Genomic DNA, 26,172 nt, shown 5'->3' with positions numbered 1-26,172 from the left:
CCTAATAGACGTCTACAGATCTTTTCATCCAAACTCAAAAGAGTATACCTTCTTTTCAGCACCACATGGAACCTTCTCCAAAATAGACCATATAGTTGGTCATAAAGCAAGCCTCAACAGATACAAAAAGATTGAAATAATCCCTTGTATTCTATCTGACCATGATGGACTTAAGCTGGACCTCAACAACAACAGAAATAACAAACAGCCTACACGCACATGGAAACTGAACAACTTGTTACTCAATGACAGCTGGGTTAAGGAAGAAATAAAGAAAGAAATTAAAGACTTCCTAGAATTCAATGAAAATGAAGGCACAACATACCCAAATTTATGGGGCACATTGAAAGCAGTGCTCAGGGGAAAATTTATAGCACTAAGTGCCTGCAAGAAGAAATTCGTAACAGCACATACAAACAACTTAATGGCCCAACTGAAAACCCTAGAAAAAAAAGAAGCAGATACACCCAAGAGGAGCAGAAGGCTGGAAATAATCAAACTCAAGGCTGAAATCAATCAATTAGAAACAAATAAAACTATTCAAAGAATCAATGAAACAAAAAGCTGGTTCTTTGAGAAAATCAACAAGATAGACAAACCCTGAGTCAAACTAACTAAAAAGCAGAGAGAATCTATCCAAATCAACAAAATTAGAGATGAAAAGGGTGACATAACTACAGACACAGAGGAAATTCCAATAATCATTAGGTCATACTACAAAAGCCTATATGCCACACAATTTGAAAATCTAAATGAAATGGACAATTTTCTTGATAGATTCCATCTTCCAACATTAAGTCAAGATCAGGTAGAAAGACTGAACAGCCCTATATCTCCCAAGGAAATTGAAGCAGTCAGTCACAGTCTCCTCTCCAAAAAAAGCCCTGGGCCAGATGGTTTCAGCGCGGAATTCTACCAGACCTTCAAAGAAGTGCTCACACCAATTCTCCTCAAACTATTCCACAAAATAGAAACAGAAGGTACATTACCAAACTCATTCTATGAAGCAACAGTCACCCTGATACCTAAACCACACAAAGACCCAACAAAAAAAGAGAACTTCAGACCTATCTCTCTTATGAACATTGACACAAAAATACTCAATAAAATACTTGCAAACCGAATCCAAGAACACATCAAAGATATCATCCACCACGACCAAGTACGCTTCATTCCAGGCATGCAAGGGTGGTTCAACATACGGAAATCCATCAATGTAATCCACCACATAAACAAACTGAAGGAGAAAAACCACATGATCATCTCCTTAGATGCTGAAAAAGCATTTGACAAAGTCCAACACCCATTCATGTTTAAAGTCTTGGAGAGATCAGGAATACAAGGCACATATCTAAACATAGTAAAGGCAATATACAGCATGCCTATAGCCAACATCAAACTCAATGGAGAGAAACTTAAATCAATCCCACTGAAATCAGGGACAAGAAAAGGCTGCCCACTCTCTCCCTACCTCTTCAACATAGTACTTGAAGTCCTAGCCAGAGCAATAAGACAACTAAAGGAGATCAAGGGGATACAAATCGGAAAGGAATTGGTCAAAGTGTCACTATTTGCAGATGATATGATAGTATATATGAGCGACCCCAAGAATTCAACCAGAGAACTCCTCCAGTTGATAAACACCTTCAGCAAAGTGGCAGGATACAAAATCAACTCAAAAAAATCAGAAGCCCTCCTGTATACCAAAGACAAAAGGGCCAAGAAAGAAATTAGGGAAACAACACCCTTCACAATAGCCACAAATGACATAAAGTACCTTGTGGTGACACTAACCAAGCAAGTGAAAGACCTGTTTGAGAAAAACTTCAAGTCTCTGAAGAAAGAAATTGAAGAAGATCTCAGAAGATGGAAAGATCTCCTGTGCTCATGGATTGGTAGGATTAACATTGTGAAAATGGCCATCCTGCCAAAAGCAATCTACAGATTCAATGCAATTCCCATCAAAATACCAACTCAATTCTTTGCAGACCTTGAAAAAAAGATTCTCAGCTTCATATGGAGAAACAAAAAACCCAGAATCTCCAAAACAATCCTGTACAACAACAGATCATCTGGAGGTATCTCCATCCCTGATCTCAAGTTGTACTACAGAGCAATAGTAATAAAAACTGCATGGTATTGGCATAAAAACAGAAAGGAGGATCAATGGAACCGCATAGAAGCCCCAGAAATAAGTCCACACACCTATTAATACTCGATTTTTGACAAAGAAGCCAAAACCATTCAATGGAAAAAAGACAGCATCTTCAACAAATGGTGCTGGTCCAACTGGATGTCCACATGCAGAAAAATGAAAATAGATCTATATTTATCACCCTGCACAAAACTAAAGTCCAAGTGGATCAAAGAACTCAACATAAAACCAGATACTCTAAATCTGTTAGAAGAAAAAGTGGGGAACAGCCTAGAACTCATTGGCACAGGAGACAACTTCCTGAACAGAACACCAACAGCACAGGCTCTAAGAGCAACAATCAATAAATGGGACCTCATGAAACTGAAAAGCTTCTGTAAAATAAAGGACACTGTCATCAAAACAAAACGCCTGCCTACAGATTGGGAAAGAATCTTCACTAACCCTTTATCTGACAGAGGACTAATATCGAGTATATACAAAGAACTAAAGAAGCTGAAAAGCAGCAAACCAAGTGATCCAATTAAAAAATGGTGAACAGAGCTAAACAGAGAATTCTCGACAGAGGAATATCGAATGGCAGGGAAACACTTAAGAAAATGTTCATCCTCATTAGCCATCAGGGAAATGCAAATCAAAACGACCCTGAGATATCACCTTACACCCATCAGAATGGCCAAGATGAAAAACTCAAGGGACAACACATGCTGGAGAGGTTGTGGAGAAAGGGGAACCCTCCTCCACTGCTGGTGGGAATGTAAACTTGTACAACCACTCTGGAAATCTATCTGGTGCTTTCTAAGACAATTAGGAACAGTGCTTCCTCAAGACCCAGCTATACCACTGCTAGGTATATACCCAAAGTTTGCTCAAGTACACAAAAGGGATATTTGCTCAACCATGTTTATAGCAGCTTTATTTGTAATAGCCAGAACCTGGAAACAACCCAGATGTCCATCAATGGAGGAATGGGTACAGAAATTGTGGTATTTTTACACAATTGAATACTACTCAGCAATCAAAAAGGAGGAAATCGTGAAATTTGCAGGCAAATGGTGGGATCTAGAAAAGATCATCCTGAGTGAAATATCCTGAAGGAGAAAGACAAACATGGTATATACTCACTTATATAGACCTATAAGATATGATAAACATAATGAAATCTATACACCTAAAAAAGATAATCAAGAGAGCAGACATGGGGTAAGATTATCAATCCTCGTTTTGAAAGACAGATGGGATGTGCATTGAACATTGACAGGAGTCTACTGAGCGCATTTGAAAAACTCTAACTAGCAGTGTTTTCAAAGCAAAGACTCATGACCAAACCTTTGGCAGAGTACAGGGAATCATAAGAAAGAAGGGGAGTTAGTCTGATGAGGAAAGGATAAGAGCTCCACAAGGACCAAATATATCTGGGCACAGGGTCTTTTCTGAGACCAAGGACCTGCAACCAAGGACCATGTATGAATGTAACCAAGAACCTCTGCTCAGATGTAGCCTGTGGTAGCTCAGTAACCAATTGGTTTCCCATAGTGAGGGGAACAAGGACTATTTCTAACAGGAACTCAATGAATGGCTCTTTGGCCTCCCCACCCCCCAAGGGAGGAGCAGTCTTGTTAGGTCACAGTGGAGAGCTTTGCAGCCAGTCATGAAGATACCTGATAAAACAGGGTCAGATGAATGGGGAGGAGGTCCCCCCTATCAGTGGACTTGGTAAGGGGCATGGTGGAGATGAGGGAGGGAGGGACTGGGAGGGAATGAGGAATCGGGACACGGCTGGGATACAGTGTTAATAAAATGTAACTGATAAGAAAAAAATAAAATTCAAAATAAATAAATAAATAAATAGATAAATAAACAGATGAATAGATCAATAAATAAATAAATTATTTATTCACTTTATATTTTTTTATTCACTTTACATCCTGGTTGTAGCCTCATCCTTCCTCCCCTTGCTGTTTCATCCCTTCTTTCTTCTTCCTCCCTCCTCCCCTTTTCCTTAGAAAAGGGAAGTAACCTTTGCCATTCAGCCCAGCTCAGCAAGTCACATCAGGACTGAGCATGTCCTCTTCCCTGTGGCCTGGCAAGGCAGTCCTGCCAGGGGGAAGTGATCAAAAAGCTGGCAAAGAGTCCTTGTCAGATGCAGTTCCTGCTTCCCTTACTAGAGGAGCGACATGAGGCCTAAGTTGCCACTCAGCTATGTCATTGTAGCGGGGCCAGGTCCATAATTCTTAGAAAGGGAGAAAAAAAGAGTTAGTAGCTGATAGGAGTGACATCCTTGCCTTGCTCCTGATTTTAGCTGGAAGAGCTTTCTCACCATCGGGTGAAATTTAAATGCAGGGATACAGTAGCTATTTTTTGTTAAGTTGGGCAGACCACAATATGTTCCTAGTTATCTGGGAGTTTTATAATTAAAGTGAATTGAACTGAATTTCAAAACACATGCTTTTTCTGAGTTTATTGATATTATTATTTGACTTTCTTTTGAAATCTTACTGATTTTATAACACATTATTTTATTGTCTGATCTTGTGTACTAGGGTAAACAACACTTAATTAAGATACATAAATCTTTTATGAACATTATTGGATTTGACTTGCTTTCATGTTTTGAGTATTTAAATATTCAAGAGCTATATTGGTCTCTGCTTTTCTTTTCTTGGGTTACTTTGGTCTGATTTGGGTATTAGAGTAACACAGGCATTCTAGGATGTGTTTAAAAGTATTCATTCACTTTCTAGATTCCAAAAGATATTGTAAATTTTCTATGTATGTTCTTCTTTTAAATTCTTGGTAGAGGTTATGAATGAATTTATGTAAATCTACTGAATTCTCTTTGGGAGGTTTATTACTGACTTGTTTTCTTCAAAATATCCAGGCCTACACTTGTTTTCTAGCTCTTTTTTGTGCATATAGGTAGATTATATCTTTAAGGATTTATCCATTTTGTCATCTATACTACAAAACTCAAGACCTTAGAGTTCTTAGTAGTAATACTTTGCCCCGTTCCAGCGGGGCTTCAACGTGGATTCCTAAAGGAGGAGAGTGGAAGGAATGGGGGGGAAGAACGAGAAGCACAAGGAAGGAAGCCAAGTCTACTTGTCTGATCAAAGCTTCATTTATTAGAAATTTTTACCCAACTTATATAGGGAGAAGGCAGGAAAAGAGGAAGGTAATTAGCTGCTGCAGGAGACAGGAAGAGTGCTTTCATGTGTTAAATAGGGTACCTGCAAGATACCTTAGGGATGTTTTCTCAAGGATGCTCTAACAAATGGATGTCCTCACAGTCTCTCACCCATGAGTTAGGGTCCTAGATAACTTTCATTAAATAGCTTTAGGTCTCCACTAAATGACCTTTGCTCACTGTTTGGCTTTGGCCTAGTAAACACCTTTTGTCTCCACTAGATAGCTTTGACTCACTAATTGACTTAGGCTTCAGTAGATAGCTTTGGTTCCACTAGATAGCTTTGACTTTGGCTTCAGTAGATATCTTTGGCTCCCGGCAATACTTGATTATCCATTCAATGTTATTGAAGCCTCAAGTGATATTCTTCTTTCATTTTGATGCCAATCTGTGTCTTCCATTTTTAAGACTTGATTTAGGCTGATCATTTATATTGATATTTTCAAAGAATAAAATGTTAATGGACATTCCTATTTTGATTTTCTATTTTTAGTTTCATTGATTTCTGTTCTTTGGCTGTGTTGGATTTAAATTGATTTTTTAATTTCCTAAGGTAGAAGCTTTGATCTTTGTTTTATATCTTTCTTTCTGTACAAAATATGCAAGGAATTGCAGAAAATTTCATATAAGTACTTCTTTTCCTGTGGCTCACATATTTTAACATTGTTATTATTTCATTGCATTAAAATATATTTAAACTAATTTCAATTTTTTTATTAATTAAATTTGTTTACGAAAGGTTTCATATGATCACATCTTTAATTTTTTCGTAGGTAGTGATGTATATATGCATATGTGTTACGTATTATGTCACTATTGGGTGTCTTGCTCCATGACACTACACTTTACGTTCTGGACAAACCTTCCCTTTAAACCTGGAGCACAACCCTTTGGCTGCTTTGTTGCTTTGCGATGTTCTACCTCCAGTAGTGAAATTTCATATGTGTTCCCACACTAGTCTTCTGAACACACTTGGTAAGCATCAGTTCTTGGATCTTGAGCCTTCTATATCCATTCAGCCATCTTCCTAGCCCCTGATCATGATGTTTAAAATGGATTTAATTGTACCAGCTTTTATTAGATTCTACTTGGGTGGTGGATGTGTGTCTAGGTATGACCATGCCCACCTAGAAATTACAGCAGAAGCTGTTGTGTGTGAATATCTTTGTGGTGATGCTCGAAAATGATGAACATTCCCCTTGGCTTATATATTTGAATCTCAGTGGGGCATATGCTGATTCAAGTCCCATCACTGAGCTCATTATTTCAGGTTAAGTCAAGCTAAAAGAATAGTCAATATCCACATTGAATTTTAAATGTCTATTTTAAGTTATGAAGCAAATATAGAACCATTTTATTTGTTGAGTGGAAAATGGATTCTTTTCCAAGAATGGTATAAAGATAGAGCTTAAATGGTGTCTAATATTCATTTGATGTATTCTGTGCATCTTATAGAAATAGGGATTGAACTAAAGCCTTGCTCAAAGTCGATAATAAGCACAGTTTGATTTTTCTAAGGATAGAACTGTGTTCATCTGAACACAGTACATCTCTTTCTCATATTCATTGTTATTTTAAGAAATGCAGGATATGGTGCAACTGTTGAAACCTTACCAAGGTTTTGAAAGCTTATTATAGAACAAATATGATAAAACTTCCGCCACTAAGGAAGATGAAATTTGTCATGACAATATAGATTTCTTCTTTCCAAGACACAGTGAACAAGACCTATGATTGTGTGGAGTCCAATAAATGAAAGGCTGCTGACAAAATGATTTAATATGGACTGTGTAAAGTGTCAATTATTAAATATTTCATAGCTAGTGATAAGGGACGAGTGAAGATAAATTACTACTTCAGTGACACATTAGAAAATATGTTCAGCAGAGATGAAGCACCTGAATTGTCAAGTTAGAAATGACCCCATTAGAGAAATAAAAAAACATGGAAAAGAAATAGAAAACTATATGCTTTACTAGGCATGACAGTGGCAGGATTGTTTTTGATTTTCTTGACAAGCTCTGTAAACACATGCCATTTTTAGCAGAAATTAGGCACCTAAGAAGAATTATTTTTCTCAGGCCTTATATTCAATCTAAACTAATCTTAAATAATACAAATATGAAAATTTCATTTATATATTTATGGGATACCAGATGGCACTTTAATACATATTTAAGTTGTATAACATTCAAATTCAGTTAAATCTGTCCATCTCCTCATTTATTTATTCTTTATGATAAAAATATTCATAGTCCTTTCTCATTGCTTTTTGAAATATATAGTTCATTACTTATAGATATTCCACAGGGCAGTTGGACATCAGAAATTCTCTTTTTTATTACCTACATGTATAATATTGATTCTTAATAAGTTATGAGGTAAAAATCTTACATTCAGTGTTTGAAACAAAAGTAGAAAATTTATAAAAAAATATCTAAAAAGCAATAGCTTATATAATTTAATAAATATAATTCAGGTTTATAATAAACTCCTTTTCATGGCATTTACTAATTATCATAAGCTTTTAATTTACAGTTTGATTTTATGCATTGCCATATAAAATCAGTTATCCTACTTAACTTTTCCCCCGGTTTGTGTTGATGTCCATAAGACATTAGAGGAAAAAGCTTAGGGAACATATCTCTGCTGTTTGTTATTCATAATTTAAACTACGAAGACGTCTTCAAACTATAACATTCATGCAAACTACATGAGAACATTTTAAAATTGGTATAGAGTCTGGTATAAGATACGGTTCTATGTTATTAAGAATCTCCTGTGTGATCCTCAAGAAGGTTGAGAAATTTAAAAGAGAAGATTAAAGGACTTGTTTTTTGATATCATCCTCAAGGGCAGATATTTAGCTTTCTTCCATTAGACCCCATCTCCTAGAGTTCCCTTCAGTCCCAATAGTGCCAGGGCTAGGAAAACAAGCTTTAGTATATGGCTTTGCAAGAACACTTAACAATCTGCCACTTGTTCGCAAAGGTTTAAGAGTCATTTCATGGTGAAAATGGCATTTACTCTCTCGCTCAAGAAGCTAATCCCTTAGAATGTTTCACAACGCCACAGATAGGGTGTTTTGTTTTTTTGTTTATTTGTTTATTTGTTTGTTTGTTGAGGCTCAAGGAAACTGCTTAACTGTAAATCCACACAGAAGTAAAAACAAATAAAAATAACCTTGAAAATTAGCTTAAATATTTTTAAAACAAAATAGTACAACAGAGAAAACATTCCTATTTCATATATGGCTTAGAATTCTGAAATGAAAGCAACGTTAGGCAGAAGTAAACATCTAATCCTGTCACCGCGTCCAGCATCTAGAGCATGTGATAATAAGATGCAAGCTTCCAGTATTTGGGAAGCCGTATCACCTGTGTCTCATGGCCTTGTTTGCTGCATCTTTCTGGTCTCTTGCTTGGCTTACTTGTATGTGCTCTCCATTTCTTTCCTTAGCATATAAAGTGTGCTCTTGGCCTCTCTAACTTGTTGAGATTTCCATTTCAGCTTCAGCATCACTCTCACAACTCCACACCTTATAATGTTAATTTGCATGAAGGATGCCAGAACTTGCCACACACTCACTGTTCTCCCATCACTGGCATTCTCAAAGACCTATAAGACCAGCATCAAATGGATACCAAGGTCTTCAGCTTACCTGAGTGCCCCTGGACTGTGGACTTGGAGAATCTACATGACTGAACAGAAGAAATGAATCCTAGAAAAACAATTGTTTACATGAGTCAGTATAACCAGGGGCTGAAAAGAGAATGATTTCCTCTGAGTTGTCTTCAAGCTACCTTTTCTGATGTCCCGATATTAAATACATGGTGTCTATAAAACTGTGTCAAGCCTTTCTCTCAACTTCCTTCTCACTAGCAGGGTTATATTTTTCCTGAAAAACCTGTAACTCTGTAAAATCCAATGATAGCTAATGCCATTTCTGCTTCAGTCTGAATGCTATGCTGCTTAAATTTCTTCCTACAAATTCACTACTCAATGAGCTCTGAATTCAACCTCTCACCAAGTCCCAGGCATACGCAAAATGTGGAATTCTTTGCCTGAATGCATCATTATTTACACCAAAGTTTCCCAAAAAAGTTATGTGTTCAGTATTTTAAACTTTCTATAACTTTCTCTCAATATTCAAATGCCTTCAGTGTGCTGATTATTAAAATATTTACACTATGTAATAGGCATAGGCACTGCAAAGCCCTTACTACCAAAGCTGATTTTATATATTGTCAGCTATCTACCACTGTGACAAAATACAAGCCAAAAAGTATAATTAAAAGGAGTAAATGTTTATTTTGGTTCATGCTTTGAAGTTCTCAGTGTGTGTGTCAATTTATGTGCCACTGGTCCTGAAACTTCTTCAACCTTCTAATAGTGTCCCAAGCTAGAGAATGAGCCTTAAGTCAGTAAGTTGTTGGGAAAGATACTTAAGACCACAAAAAAAGAAAAAGCATAAGTATTGGTATAATGCTCCTGTGGAATGTATACACCTTACCCTTGTTCATTCAAATGCTGATTTCTCTACCCCACCATCTGGTTTCAATCTGGACAAATGCATTGTGATGCTTATTCTAACCATTACCTGTCTCAAGTTTGTGTGAACATGCCACCACTTGTTCTCTGGAATTTCAATAAAACAACCAGCCAGTGCTGAGCAATGGAAAGAATAGGGTGGGACATCCTGGTCTGAAGGGGAGGAGAAAAAATGGAGTGGGAGGAGTAAGAGAAGAGAGATTGGTGGGAGAGGACTTGGAACCATAAGGAGAGATGAATCTCGGACCTAAAATATGACTAAAAACAAGTATAATGTGGGAAATCTGAATGGGAGGAAACTATGTGGGCTTGGAGAGGTTTAGGATGGAGTGACTATTGCCCAGCGTTGTGCTCTAGGTTAATCAAATAAATCCTAGTCTGTGTGTGGTGATTTGGGTATACCACGGGTTTAGGAATAACCACTGTTTGACTAAAAGGTAAATCAATAATAAATATTAATATTCAACAACACAAAAGGGGCAGATTCATGGACCCTGGACCACATTAACATGTTTGTATCAAAATCTAAGGTGTAGGCAAGAGCAGTATCCTATGCATTACTACCAGATGCTGTTCATTGTTCCAAACTCCTTCCTTCCAAATCCCCCTTCTCTTCTTTGCTCTTCCTCTTCCCCACTCTTCCTTCAGATTTCTCTTCTAAGTGAGGATTGATCATCGTACCCTGGGTCCTCTTTCTTGTTTATCTTCTTTAGGTGTATAGATTTCAGTATGTTTATCCTATCTTATAGGTCTATATAAGTGAGTATATACCATGTGTGTCTTTCTCCTTCTGGGATACCTCATTCAGGATGATCGTTTCTAGGTCCCACCATTTGCCAGCAAATTTCATGATTTCCTTGTTTTTAATTGAGTAGTATTCCATTGTGTAAAAGTACCACAATATCTGTATCCATTCCTCAACTGAGGGACTTACGAGACAGTTTCTCCAATCAAGGACCATGTATGGATGCAACCTAGAGCCTCTGCTCAGATGTAGCCATTGGTAGCTCAGTATCCAAGTGGGTACCCTAATAAGGAGAACAAGGACTGTTTCTGACATGAACTCAATGGCAGGCTCTTTGACCTCTCCCTCATCCCCCAGGGAGGAGCAGTCCTGCTAAGCCACAGAAGAGGACTTTGCAGCCAGTCCTGAAGACACCTGATAAACCAGTATCAGATGGAAGGAAGGGGAGGAGGTTCTCCCCTATCAGTGAACTTGGAAAGAGGCAGGGAGAAGATGAGAGTGGGAGGGTAAGATTGGGAGGGAGAGAGGGAGCAGGATACAGCAGGGATACAAAGTTCACAAACTGTAACTAATATTTAAAAAAATTATAAAAAATAAAAATAAATAAGACTTCTCTTCCAGTTTCTACTCTTCCACTTTCACCCCACTTCCCACCCCAACTCCATTTTTCTTTTTCCATTTTCTATTCTGCTCTCTCTTTTTCTACTACTGTTATTTCTCATAATCATATTTTTTATTTTTATTGATCACTACAAAAATTTTAATGACAAGTAAAGTTCAAGTAAAACTAGAAAATGAAAAAGTCTAGCCTACAGAGGATAAACTATAAAAGCAGTGACTATACTGTCTCTGAAACATTGACTATTATTTTTCTGATAAAAACATTTCTATATTGTGTCTCCCTAATTCAAAACATATTATTTAGTTGTTGTTTTGGTAAGACTCTAAGAAAGAACTGCAGTAGATGATTCAGGGGACATTGAAGGAAAGTGTCTCCGTATTTTGCATGAATGTCTCTGAGTTCTTAGGCAGTGCTAACATGGCTCACAAATTGCTATCAATGCCTAAAAGGACTCAGTCAGCTCATAGAAATAGACATTTTTGACATAAAAATTTCCAGTCAATTGGTCACTCATAGTATGAGGCAAATGTAGCAGTAGGCTCAATATTCCTTAGCAATTGTAAAAAAAAATAATTTTTGTATTAACTTTACTTTAAAATTTATTACCAATTTTGAAGTGTGAGATAGAGGAAGAAAAAGTCTTTCCCTCTGTGTGTGAGAGAGAGAGAGAGAGCGAGAGAGAGAGAGAGAGAGAGAGAGAGAGAGGAGGGGAGGGAGGGAATGAAGAAGAGAAGGAGAATATTCTGTAGGAACTTTGGTGTGATGGTGAACATTGAAATAATTATAGACCAAACCAAGCATCATTATTGCGTGGTACAGACTGAAAAAGTTTCATTGTTTTTACTTTTTTATTAAATGTGGCCTTATACTTCAGTAAAAACATTAACTATATTAAGGCCATAGAAAAAAGACACTGAGAATTATATTCTTCTTATAGTCCTCTTACCTTTTTTTTTTTTTTTTCTTACTATGCTATTTGCCCAATGTTTGAAGTCTTTTTTGTGTTTTTAAAATGTTTCAACCTGGGAGAAGAAATGGCTTGACATGGAGTGTTGGAAGCGATTAATGCCTGTCTAGAGAGTGCAATGAAACACGAGAACCTTCACTGTAACCTAGGCAAGCATTAATCAGCACTTCAGCACAGCCTGCAGTGACTTCCTGTGATAATAAAAATGGAATTTTCCACCAAACAAATGTCAAAAATGTGTGTTGCAAGTATTTCTCCGGAAGGAAACAGTTTTTGATGAAAGCATTTTCTATTTCTATGAAATGAAACATTTTCTGATTTGACACACAGCATGTCAGTTCTGGGTGGTTAGGAAAATATAGCACTTATTACTCAGGAAAAGAATGAGGGCTGTAAATTATATCAAAGTCTATTACACAAAGTGAATGCTCCTCAAAGCCAGGTAATGCCACCTATATACATAAGGGTTATCAAAACCCATTAAATTCAACCCTTTTAGGTTTTCCAGCTGAGATTAATTTCCTAACATTCCCCTTTTAAAGGAAACCTTTCTTTCTCAGAAGCTCTTGCTCTCATGGGACCTTTCCACCATTTCCCTAGTAGCCAGAGGCTAACCAGAAATCCCTTGGATCTCGGAGGGTATTTCATTTAAATTTATATTGAGAAATTTACAGTCTTATTAAGTTGCCTTCCCTTGGGATTCATTTTGCCATGTTTCTTGAGCATGTCATTTTAAATAGGTGTCATTTAAAAGTTTGCCCCATATTTTTATGGGCCACACTACAATCAAATGAGGTTAAATAACACTTTCCCACCTCCATGTGCAGGGCCCACTGAGGTTTTTTTTCATGTTTTGATTTTATATGGCTTTTTCACAAGCACTGTTATAATGTGCAGTGAATACCCAGTATATTGAATTTAGAATCCTCAAATAATGATAATTCTTGGAAATGCTAAGTGTCTAAAAATAGCATTGACAAATAAGAGTCAATAACTATACACACACACACACACACACACACACATATATATAAAATCTGTTTGAAGTGGTACTATTTTTTAACATGATAAGATGTTGAAGAACTTTATTATTCTTTACAAGATCAAATGCTTTAATTAGGAAACAATGTGCAGGTCTAAAAAGAATCCATACCATGCCTCAAATGCAACGTTGCAGAGAGAGGACTCTCTGCATAAATGCATAAATGCATAAATTCATTTTATTATATTCTCAGGAAGAAGTTCTAATTATTTGAGAGGAACCTACCTTTCTTGTATGTGATATGGCAGACGCTTTCCAATACGGGAGCGTTGGAAATAAGTAGTTCAGACATCAATTTACAACACGGTCGTTCAGCAGTCATTATCAGCAACAGAACTGCTCAGGCTGTGATGATAATAGGGACCGCTTTAATTTCCTAGAACTGCAGCAACAAAGTAAGACAAACTGGTATTCTAAAGTAGATATGATTTCTCTAAGATTTCAGACACGTCATGGGAGGAATGCCAAGCTCTCTGCTATAACTCTCATGTATCTTGTGTGTGTGTGTGTGTGTCTGTGTATGTGTGTGTGTGTGTGTGTGTGTCTTTTAAGAGCTTCAGAAAGTGACAACTAGGATGTAGCAATCCATATCTTAAAAGGGTGCATAAGGAGTAAGTCCTCCTTTTGTCACATAGATTTTTTTCCTGTTTTGTATCTTTGTTTTCCTCTTATAAGGATATTATTATTTAATAATTTAATATTCTGACCAGGATATTATTATTGAAAATTAATTAGTACATATCTTAATGACGGCATGTTGATTTTTATTCCAATTGCAAAGACTTTTGAAATATAGTGACATTCACAAATGCTACGAACCCAAGCTTTGGCATAAATTTTAAAGGGGTAGAACACAACCCATGCAAGTCGCCATGACACATGTACTCACGCCTTTGAACGCTGAAGCTCATTGATTATCACTGGTTCTTTTCACTACAAAATAAGGCTGATCGCCTCTTTTTTGTTCGTGAAGAAACTGAGAGTCAGTTAAAGTTACTAACAGCCAGTGAAGGCACAGAATCCCAAACTGCCTAAAAATGATCTTAGACTATTGCCACTGTGAAGACAAGTTAACGGGACAGTGTTTGCTTGACGGCATGCTAATCCCTGGGGAGGCTGAATCTGCTCCATTCCCTCGGCAGACTGCAGCAGTGGTCACCATGGCAGTAGCCTCTAGAACAGCGGTTCTCAAACTTCCTAATGCTTCAACCCTTTACTACATACTACATTCCTCATGCTACATACTACATACAACGCTTCATGTTGCAGTGACCCCCCCCCACTACAAAATTATCTTGGTTGCTACTTCGTAACCATAATTTTGCTATATTATAAATCGTAATGTATATATCTGTGTTTTCTGACGGTCTTAAGCTCTCTATACGTGTAAAAAGGTTATTCTATCCCCAGGGGTCAGGAACCACAAGGTTGAAAATCTTTGCTCTAGAAACTTTTCCAGTGCCCCCAAACTGTAGACCCATTTGTTTCAGATACGCCTTTTCCTGCCCCGGAAATTCAAGATTACCTTTCTTTCCGTTCACATTCACATTTCAATATTTAGTGACCCTGTATAGAGAGTGGGAAACATGGCAAGGAGCCTGTAGGACACGCACACCAGTCTGAAAATACTGTGACTCAGAACTTCTCCAAGTCCCTGTTGTGAGTCTGAGGAGCATCTCAGAAACCAGTCTGCCCAGGTCCTGCCTTCTTTTCCAGCTCTTAGGCTCCATGTCAAAGGCCACGCATGGACTCTGTGTCCACGATAGCTCTCCTCAGTGTGAAAAAGGTACGTGAATACAGGAAAAGAAACCGACTCAAAACCGTGCTTGCGACTCTGCGTGGCCTTTCTTTGTGCGTAAACATCAAGGATTCCCGAGAGCTCAATCTGCCTGGAGACCTGAGCTCAAGGCACATGTGCTGAGGGCGGTGGCAAGGTAGAGGACCCAGTACTCTTTTCCCAGGCTGTGTCAAGATAAGTAGTGTGGTCCGGAAGCCAGGTTCTTCTAAGCTCAGCTAACGGCTTCCTTAATAGTTGCTGAGTCTTTACAGTAGCTATCGTACTATTTCCTATTACATGCATTCATGGTGTGAATACTAGCAAGACATGAAATGACAATGGCCACGCTACATAGATCAGCCAGTTATACGTTTCCCTGGGTTCTAAAATGTATCAACTACTGTGTTAGTGAATGATCAAATGCTACGATAGTGAAGTATGTGTGTATTTGAGGTGATGCTTTAATTTGACAAAGTTGAACAAAAACATATAAAAAAAATTAATTGATGACATAGTTCAAGGAACCATAACAGGAATTCAATAAAACTTCTGAAGCACAAATGCACACAGCATGCATGCTCTGAATCATGAAAACTAATCATACATTAAGCTAATTAACTATGACAATATCAAAAGATTTTTTAAACTATGCAAAATGATTAACATTACTCAAAAGAGAAAAAATAAAAACAAAAAATAAAACAACAACAGCAACAACAAAAACAAAAACATTCTTCATTTTCAGCTAGCAACATTGCTATCCATAATATTTGACTAATGAAAGACCTCTGTCCCACTCACGGATCCTTATATTATTAACGTAGGCATTTCTTTTTCCTTCAGGTATGTCTGGTCACTATAATAGAACATTTCACACAATCTCACCATATTTTCTTGTATGCATGTACATGCATGGCACAGTGTACATGAGAAAACAGATCCCCTGGATCTGTTATTCCATGTAGACTCCAAAGTATTAAGAGCTCTAAGTTCTGCTGAAAGAATGCATGGCTTCTGTTATTTTCAGAATATGTGAGCTGCCCAACTCTGGCAGAAATCAGGAATTTGCTTTTCAGTACGAGTATCTCAATAGCAAACATAGTTTTAGTAATTAACTGTAGAAGGATCATTAACTTTCCAAGAAATGTTAACTTCAATATATGGCTCCACAATTATGACTCAGGATGGAGATAGGATTTCAGGTCAGGAGTCAGCACTTGCTGTTACTCTGAACAGTATATGATAACAAGTCATATCATCTGTGCTCTGGAAAACAAAACCTATTAAATATGAATGAAAACTTATTGTGGTGCTTAAGGGCTATGATTCTAAGCTTCTATTTTAATATTACTTCTAAGTCTCTTTTCATTAATTTTCTATTTGTTATATCATTACTGAATTAATTCAAAAGTAAATTTTAATATTTATATTCAGGACGTATCTGAAAATAAAACCACTTATTAGAAAGACTTGGTATAGCTAAAATATGCTCTAAATTGAAGAAAAAACTATTATAACATAGATGTAGTATTACACTGAGAAAATAGAAAATCAGAATTAGATTGAATATTTTTCAACTGTAAGAAAAATATGAGATTTTTTGACTATCAAGTCCTAAAGCATAAAGATTTTTAAAATTATGTAAGGTTGAAATGTCAAAAAGAAAAAATAAAATTCATTTTAATATCATTATAAATAGCTAAAATTTAGTGTTTCAATAACTTTTAAAATATACTTTATCTGTACATTTTAAATGGATTTTTCTTTTTTTTTTTTTTTGACCAACTAAATTTTCAAAACATAAACTTGGAGAACACAAAATCTAAAAAAATCTGAAGATGAAATATTTTTTTTTCTGAAAAGAGATTTTCCTTTTTTATTTTTTAATTAAATATTTATTTTTTATATTAATTAAAGTTTATTCACTTTGAATCCCAGAAGCAGAATGACATACAGGGTATATACTAACTTATAAGTGGATATTAGACATATAACATAGGATAAACATACTAAAATCTGCACATCTAAAGAAGGTAAGCAAGAACGAGGACCCTTGGTAAGATGACCAATCTTCACTCAGAAAAACAAATGGGATGAACATTGGAAAAGGGAAAAAACAGAAAACAGGACAGGAGCATACCACAGAGAGCCTCTGAAAAACTCTACCCAGCAGGGTATCAAAGCAGATGCTGAGACTCATAGCCAAACTTTGGGCAGAGTGCGGCGAATCTTAGGAAAAAACAAGGAGATAGTAAGAACTGAAGAGGACAGGAGTTCCACAAGGAGGGCAACAGAACCAAAAAATCTGGGCACAGGGGTCTTTTCTGAGACTGATACTCCAATCAAGGACCATTCATGGATATTACCTAGAACCCCTGCTCAGATGTAGCCCATGGAAGCTCAGTCTCCAAGTGGGTGCCCTAATAAGGGGAACAGGAACTGTCTGCAACAGGAACTCAACGGCTGGCTTTTTGACCACACCCTGCCCCCCAAAGGGAAATCTTGAAATTTAAAAAAAAAAAAAAAAAAAAAACAACTGCAGCATGGAACAACAGAAGGGCTGGAGAGGTGTTATGGAAGTTAGGATTACTTACAGCTATTGCAGAGAATCTGAGCTAGTTTCTCAGGTGCTGCACATCTGCCTTTCCTGGAGGTCTAACAAGATCATCTCACCTCTATTTGCCCTTACAATCACATAGTGCACATAATCTCTGGTCAGGCACACAGTACTACATCTAAATACAAACAAAAAGTCTTTAAAATAAACTGACATATTTAAATATTAAATAATTGCAATATTGGCTTAAATGTCATTGATTTCACATATATCATAAGCCTCATTAGTAATTTAATATCTTAGAAAGCTGAAAATTATTTGTAACATAATTTTATACTTACACAGCTGTATTTTGGAAATTACAAAAAAACTATTCCAAAGTTCTCAGGTGTTAATTATTTGATTAAAATGGGTTTAGAAGAAAACTCATAGGAAATAAGTAAAATATTAAGAAAGCATATTTCTTGAGGGCTTATGGCACATCAGGATTTATGTTAGGGGAATTGCATGCACAATCTTATTTTGTTTTTATTATAGCTCCACAAATAGTATATTAATATTCCTTGTATAAAGGCTCAAAGAGTTTAATGACTCCTATACCTTCCTTTTTAAAATCATTGGGATTGAATCATAAATCCATATGAATCCGAAGCTAATGCTATTTCATTATGTTAAAGTTTTGCACCAGACAAAAATCAGGGAATAATTTTCATTTCTTCTTGCCATCAAGCTACTGATTCAGGCATTTGTGCCAATTGAATACAATTCTTTACTTTTTTTTTTTTCATGTTCAACTAACATCATCCACTCTACCCTACCAGTAAACTATTATAATAGTCTACTTAAATTCTGTTTGTGAACAATTTAATTCTTTGTAAACCATATAGAATGACAACTTTTTATTTTACATTTATTTCATTAGCTCACTCTGCGTGTCTCTGTCTGTTTGTGTGTGTGTGTGTGTGTGTGTGTGTGTGTGTGTGTGTGTTTGCATATCTGTACATTCACATGCATGTTATCTGCATCCGGGTTAAAAAAAAAAAAAAAAAAAAAACAACTTGCAGAATCAATTGTGTTGTTCTCCCATGTGGGTTCCAGGTGGTAGAATATGAATTTAATGATGAATGGCATGTGTCCACACCTGATAAACTTTTTGCTGGTCACAAGAGTAATATTTTTCAGAACACAATTGTGAATAATTTATCTATATTGTTGAAAACTGCTATGTACCTTCTCATCATCTTTAAAGAAAAGTCTTACGTTATGTGGCATCTTTGACCTCATGCTATACACATTACCCAGATAACATAAGCTTAATCATAAGGAAATAAATTAAGGATGTATTTGTCATTGGATACATAAAAGTTTGGTAAAAAGTGACAGATTAATAAAAAAATAAAGTTCTAAACAGTATTCAGTCATTGATAGAATAGTGGAAGAACATAGGAACTAGGCAAACTGATAGCTAAAGACAGGATGCTCAGACACCGACAAACACAAAGGGGTGTGTTTTCTGATACAAATATAAATTAACAGAACAAAACTTAAATTCCTGGATAGCAAAAATCTCATGTTAAAATAAACAGTAGTAATTTTATTTCTGTGTCACAAAAAGAGAAACAAAAGAGGTTTCTGCCATGTTCATTATTAGATTGGTCACTGGAATTTCTGACAATGTGTTTATAGATAGTGAAATGACTAAGGTTCAGAAGAAGATGACCACTGGCCTGATGCTCACGTTGCTGCTTCTTATCAGTCTACTCCCTATAGTCTTGTGGACTTAGAGTATAAACAGAATTCTGGCATGGAGAGCTGTGGTAGCACAGTGCTATTCTCTCATTATTCAGTCAGCCTTTATGCCATGCAAATACAATACTAACTAGTTCATTGTATAGAAAATCACCAAGAAGATGAACTACAAGTATTTTCCTGGCAAGTTTATAATAGGAATGAGGAAACTGATGAACATCAGACTTTCGTGTCTGAATAACCTAAAAATACTGAATTGTAAAGGTGGGTGGAACTGTTAAACTTAAGAGCATAACTCACTAAATAAAACTGAGTGTCAGAATAGCAGCTAAAGTACAAAGCTTGCAGAACCCAACATCTAAGTAGCCAATAGTCTGTGAGACTGGCTCCATTCTATTTTCTGCCATTTAATGAATTTATATGTATCCCTACAGTGACATGCTAAGCCCTTTCTTATGTGCTGTGTATAGAGCACTGTTCATCTATAAACAGAACCTGTGTGAAGGTTTCATTATAATATAGGTGTCAGACTGTAATTGGGCTAAAAATTGGGAAAGTGGTATCATTATCTCATGTTTAGTTAACAGTTCATCTCGGAATTGTGTCAATTAGGAAAACCAGCAAAACTTGAGGAGCCCTGAATCAGTCTGAAAGGGGTATAGTCAGAAGGTACATGAAGTAAAGTAGAGGCTCTGAGGCAAAACCTTACTGAAAGTGTCCCCTGGTAGAAAATTGGAGAAGGAAAAGGTTCCAAAATAAGAGGACTGTATCAGAGGTGCCTCGGTCACGAAAGAATAGTTACTGCTTTCTGCCCAGTGGAGTTTCTTCACATAGGAAAGTGCTGAGAAGTAGCTACCCTAACTTCCATTTATGATCCACATTTGCCTGTATATAGAAAAATAAGGCACCAGATGAGAAGCAACTGCTAAGTGATAGTAATTCAGGTGAGGAATGCTATTGCACTGAGCCATGGTAGACATAGTGGAAAGTAATACAGAAGCTGAAATATAAGATAAAATTTGCTGATGAGTTTTGGTAGGATTTAGGAAAAAAGACCAGGAAAATTAGGTTTGGGGGTGAACATTGGAAGGAATTCAACATCCATATAATGATGGAGGCTTTCAAAATTAAAACTCCAACAAGGTTTAATTTCAAAGGTTCCCTATGGATTAGTAGCTTTCATATTTAATTATCACTTCAGTAAAATTTCAGGAGGGAGTGGGGATAAACAATCATGATCTCTCTAATAAAAGCTCCATTAATTTCTGCTCTACATACTGTGCACTTATGTTTGATTAGAGCTGATTAATTATCCTTATCTAAATATGTTTTATAATTTTCCAAGTCATCATTCAGAAACTTTTTGACCAGTTTAATTTACTGAAAGTTTTACTTGTAAGGTAAGCTGGAAAAGGCATAGTAAGGTGAGGAAATAAAAAATTGGCTATATTAGGATATTTAGGCCAGCCTGAGCTACATGTAACCCTGTTACAAAAAAAAAATAGCAAAACAGACAACAAAAAGAAAAAAAAAGTTATAAAAATAATCAAGAAAGAAATGACAAATGGGATTTACATTGGAAGTGGGAGAAAACAAGTAACAGGACAGGACCCTACCACAGAGGGCCTCTGAAAGACTTTACCTAGCAGTGTATCAAAGCAGATGCTGAGACTCATAACCAAACTTCGGGCAGAGTGCATGGAATCATATGAAAGAAGGGGGAGTTAGTAAGACCTGGAGAGGACGGGAGTGCCACAAGGACCAAATAAATCTGGGCACAGGAGTCTTTTCTGAGACTGATTCTCCATCCATGGACCATGCATGGATACAACCTAGAACCCCTGCTCAGACATAGCCTATGGCAGTTCAGTATCCAAGTGGGTACCCTAGTAAGGGGAACAGGGGACTATTTCTGACATGGACTCAGTGGCTGGCTCTTTGACCTTCCTCCTCCCCCTAGGGAGGAGCAGCCTTACCAGGCCACAGAGAAGGACATTGCAGCCAGTTCTGAAGATAGCTGATAAGCTAAGGTCAGATGGAAGGGAAGGAGAGACCTCCCCTATCTGTGGACTTAGAGAGGGGCAGGGAGAAGATGAGGGAGTGTGGGATTGGGAGGGAATGAGGGAGGGGGCTACATCTTGGATACAAAGTAAATAAACTATAATTAATATAAAAAAAATAGAGACCCTAAGGTGACACTACAGGAAGAGGGAGAAACTTTGGAACGCTCAGCTCTTAATGAGGCCCCTGTGGAAGAAGAGACAGAAAGAGTATAAAAAACAGAGGGTCTGGAGGACACCACGAAAACAAGGCTTTCTAAGTCAACATGAGCAAAGCTCGTATGAACTCACAGAGACTGAGGCAGCATGCACAGGGTTGGCCATGTAATATGCATATATATATATATATATATATATATATATATATATATATATATATATGTGTGTGTGTGTGTGTGTGTGTGTGATACAGAGGTTATTGTACCACAGCTTTCAGTTTAGCTTTTTTTTTTTTTTGCTTTTTTAAAATTTTTTTATTTTATTTTTATTTTTAGTTACAATTTGTTAACTCTGTGTCCCAGCTGTATCCTGCTCCCTCATTCCCTCCCCCCCCCCCACTTCCCCCCCCCCCCGGTCTCCTCCCTGCTCCTTTCCAAGTCCACTGATATGGGATTCCTGTGTGAGTTAATGAGTGGGTCTCTGATTCTTGTGCCTTCCCTTGGCTCTTTTCTTTCTGTTTATCTTATCTTCAATATGTTAAGTTTTGTTTTATCTTGTCATACTTATTTTATTTTTACACCTTAGAAGCTTCTTTATTTTTCCATTAAGAAACAAAAATCCTTACAGCATAGATGGGGAGGAACTGAAGGGAAAAGAGGAAGAGAAAACCAACAACTGGCCCTACCTGAGACCTAACCCATGGTAGAGAGCCAGCTCCTGACACTATTAATGATGCTCTGCTAAGCTTGCAGACAGGAGCCTAACTTGACTGTCCTCTGGGAGGCTCCAGCCAGCAGTGGATCAAGACAGATGCTGGGACTTGTAGCCAAACACGGTGCAGAGCTCCAGGTCTCCTGTGGAAGCGTTGGGGGAAAGATGTAAGGATCTGGAGGGGACAAAACCTCAGATATAGACCAACAGAGACAACAAACCCAGTCCCATGGGGACTTACAGAGACTTAGACATCAACTAAGGAACATGCATGGTCTGGACCTAGGCCCCCTGCACATATGTGGCTGATGAGCAGCTTGGTCTTCATGTGGGTTGTCTAATGGGGGTGGTGTTTTCAATATGGACTCTATTGGTGTTTGTGGATGATTTCCCACTGGCAAGGCTGACATGGCTGGCCTCAGGGGATGAAGATATACTCAGTTTTGCTGTGACTAGAAATTCTGGGGAAGGTTGATATAGAGAGAGGGGGCTCCTCTTTTCTGGGTGAAAGAAAGAAGAAAAGGAGGAAAATGGAGAGGAGTGGGAGGAGAGGACGGAAGGACACACTTGGGATGTAAAGTAAATACATTAAAGTAAAAATAATAAGTGATTAAAAAATCATAAATAAAAAATTATAAATGATATAAAATGTACTCTCAAAACTTTTTAAAATAATTACACTTCTGCTTTTTAGCCTCATGTTTGAGTACTGGAATAAGAGCACACTGTCACACCAGAGCCAGTAGAAGTATATAGGGATTGCCTAGTTCCGGTGCTAGAAAATGGACCTAACTTCCATTCCTGAACCCTGAAAACATGAGCCTCACCCTTACGTTGAGAATTTCATTGGTTTTTTGGACACATGCTTTTGACACTGAAACAAGCTACCCAGAACATATGAATCAATGAAATATCTAATCTTTAACTTGAGGTTTTGGTTGCAGTATAGAATGAAGTTCTAATAGTAAGGGACTACTGAAGCAGGCATTGCACTTCTCATCTAAAATATCTATTTAATCTCTTTTTAATGGCAAAATTACATTCAGTGTTAGAGATCTAGCCTAGTTTACATCAGAGAGTTCTCAGCCTGAGAAAAACTGATATTTTAAGCAAGTAATCTTTTTTTTTTTTTTTTTTTTTTTTTTTTTTTTTTTTTTGGTGGAGACTATACTGGGTAGTATTAAATGGATCCCTTCATCTTTGTCCCTTTCTCTAAATGCCACCAGGAAGACCTCACTACCTCTGATCAAACTGCCTTTTGTCATTGACAAATGTTCTCAAGGAAGCTAACAACCTTACCTATTGATAATTACAGGTACAAGATAAATGACAGGCAGGGAAAAATCTTCTCTTAAACTGACATTTAAGTTAATGAGAAGGGGTAAGGCATAGACTTTGATCATAGGCTAATATTTGTTTTTCTAAAAATAAATTGATGTATTAGACTTTATCATTTCTATTCACGATTCTTAATGCCTATTAGAGTCTTATTATAACAGCAACTGTTGGAACATTCAGTCTTTAACCACAGGTTAATAAATTTCAAAACAAAGAACTACACATATTTTTAATTAAAAATATAATGTGCTACCAACTTTGTGAAAACTTCAGAAAAACATATAGCAACAAAAACTTACTGTATTTTATTAACACAAGCAAAACTAATTAACAAGTTGAAGAACTCAAGGTGGAAAATTTACATCTGTTTTTCTTGATTTTCATATTATAAAACATTACATCAAGCTTTGGCTATTCGGCCACAGCTAAGTGTGGCATCCTTATTTTCTTAACATTTTTTTTTTTATCATTTTGAAATGTTACTTGAGTGCATATCACTGATAAATCACTAAAATAGTTTACTGCTGCATTATATCTGTGAAAGCAAAATACTTCAATATACAACAGTATCTCCCTATAACTGTTAATAAATCAAATACCTTCACTTGTGTAAAGCGATTTCTCAATTATTTTTATCAAGCTTTACTATCCAAATTAATACCACTGATTGATTTTGGGGAACAGACATGAAGATGAGAAATGGTTTTGATAATTAAAAATTAAACGTAGCTGAACTCAGTGGAGGGCTCTTTGACTACCCCTCCTCCCTGAGGAGGGAGCAGCCTTGCTAGTCCACAGAGGACAATGCAGCCAGTCTGATGAGACCTGATAGGCTAGGGTCAGATGCAAGGGGAGGAGGACCCCCTCTATCAATGTACTTGAAGAGGGGAATGGGAGGAGTTGAGGGAGGGAAGGTGAGATTGGGAGATGGAAAGATTTCCCTTGCTCATGGATCAGTAGGATTAACAAAGTAAAAATGACCATCCTACCAAAAACAAGCTACAGATTCAATGCAATCCCCATCTATAAGTGTCCTTCTATTTTCTTCCCCTGCTCCCCTTCCCTCTCTGCTCCTACTATTTTTTTTTTTTTTTTGTAGTCTCTGCCTTGTTCTCTTTTCCCAGTGGTTGGTTACAACATTCATTCTTTTAATCCTGACATTGCCCACAGCTTCTTTCTTTATGTGAGACTGAGAAGCACACAACAGTAAAAAAAAAAAAAAAAAAAAAAAAAAAGTAAATAAAAACAAACAAACAAACAAACAACAACAACAACAAAAAGCCAGTGCAACTTTCCTTCCTGGATTAGGGGATAGATGTACTTGTCTTCATGCTGTCATTAAGGCCTGGATCCTAAGGAAAACCAAGCCTGTGTCTGTGATCTCTGTATTTTATTATAGCAAGTTTTCTGGAATTCTCTATATTACATAAAGGTTGTGTTTGCAACCTCGTAAGTTGGAGGACTGCAATAAAAATGAGAATTTAAAAAGTGTCATGGATCTTTGGCGTTACAACACAGTCTTATAATAGAAAAGCAGAAATGTGAGGTACCCTGTCATTACTGCCTGTTTACAATTATTAACTAAAATTTGGAAATGGGACTAAGATTCTTTCAGTAACAACAATGATTTGTTACTTGGAAGGAGCAGTAGATTTATCACTGTGAGTTAAATGTCAGCGTGGTCCATATAGCAGTTTCTAGGATAGCCAGTGCTAAATAGACATTGTGTCAAAAAAAAATTTTTTTTTGCCTTGGATATTTTCATTTCAATTGAACAATTGCAAAATCAGCACTGACTGACTTTGCTAAATGAACTAAAATTAATGGGAATGTCTCTATTCAAAATTGAATATCCCTACACAATTTTTTCAGTTTTATGTTTATACAATTAATAAGCATATTTAATGAAAAAATACTATTCCTTCAGGTTTGATTGGCGAGATCTTTTTTAATTTGTTAATTTATATACTTATTTATTACAGTTTATTCAATTTGTATCCCCTGCTGTCCCCTCCCTTGTCTCCTCCAGTCCCATCCTCCCTCCCTCCTCTCCCCCTATGCCCTTTCACTAGTGCCCTGCTAGGGGAGGACCTCCTCCTGCTCTTTCTGATCCCAGCTTATCAGGTCTCAAGGCTGGCTGCATCATCTTCCTCTGTGGCCTGGCAAGACTGCACCCTCCAGACAAAAGTGATCAAAGAGCTTACCACTCAGTTCATGTCAGAGACAGTCCCTGGTCCCCTTACTAGGGAATCTATTTGGAAACTGAGCAGCCAATGGGCTTCCTTTGAACAGATCCCCTCCATGCATAGCCCTTGATTGGAGTATATCGATCTCTGCAGCACTCTCTGGGCCTGTTGTTCTCCTTGTGGAGCTTCTGTCCACTCCAGGTCTTTCTATCTCCCTCTTCTTCCATAAGGATTCCAACGCCCTGCCCAAAGTTTGACTATGAGTCCCAGTAACTCCTTCAATGCCCTGGTGGGTAGACTCTTTCAGAGATCCTCTGTAAAAGGCGCGTGTCCTGTTCCTTGTCGTCTCCTACTTTCGATGTCTAT

Source organism: Psammomys obesus, unplaced genomic scaffold, assembly GCF_907164565.1.
Source record: "Psammomys obesus unplaced genomic scaffold, mPsaObe1.curated_primary_1811, whole genome shotgun sequence".
In the NCBI taxonomy this organism is placed as follows: domain Eukaryota; kingdom Metazoa; phylum Chordata; class Mammalia; order Rodentia; family Muridae; genus Psammomys; species Psammomys obesus.
This window is presented reverse-complemented; position numbering follows the sequence as displayed.